The sequence below is a fragment of the Vicia villosa genome, linkage group LG7 (genome assembly GCF_029867415.1).
Source record: "Vicia villosa cultivar HV-30 ecotype Madison, WI linkage group LG7, Vvil1.0, whole genome shotgun sequence".
Classification (NCBI taxonomy): domain Eukaryota; kingdom Viridiplantae; phylum Streptophyta; class Magnoliopsida; order Fabales; family Fabaceae; genus Vicia; species Vicia villosa.
Window position 1 is genome coordinate 112075287 of NC_081186.1, and position 790 is coordinate 112076076.

The following is a 790-nucleotide window of genomic DNA, read 5'->3' on the forward strand; positions in this document are numbered from 1 at the left end:
GGATTAAAATCGTGGTTTTAAAAGTGGAGGGACTAAAATAAAAAAATGATATAATAGGGGGATCAAAGTTACAATTAAACCTAAAATATAAAAATTGGGATGTTACAGCAAGCACGTGGATCCATACATGAGACTACCTTCTTAGTTATTCAAGTACAACAATTTTTTTTTTGCAATTTTAAAAAATAAAATAAATATTTATAATAATTTTTTAAAATAAAAAGTATAAAGAAATATAAGATTGTATCATTAACCAAGTTTCAAGCACTCTCCCACTCCTAGTTACAACCGCTTTGCAATGCTCCTTAGGATTGGTTTGAGTGTTTGCCGTGAATAATGGTTCGGTTTGATTCTCGGCTAATTGTTTTGCAAGTTGGCCGACTTGAGTCTCTAAATTCTTTATTGCCGCTTCATTACTCTTTTGATTCGCCATTGATGCTTGCATGAATTGATTTAGAGTCTCCTCCAACTTTGAAGGCTTGTCTTGAGGTGGTGGTTGTTGAAAAGGATTTTGTCTTTGTTGGTAATTGTCTTGTCTCCACCCTTGGCCATATTGTGGTGCATTAGGCCTTTGTTGGTATCCACCTTGATTTTGGTAAGGAGCTTGTCTTTGTTGATAGCCTCCTTGATTTTGATTCGCCATATAATTCACTTCATTCACCGGTGGATAATATCCGGTAGGGTGGTCTCCACTACAAAGCTCACACAAAGCAACTTGCTTATTCTTGTTAGGATCTGGTAGCTCCTTGAGTTGTTGAGGTAACCTTCCCATTTGTTTTGTAAGCTCCTC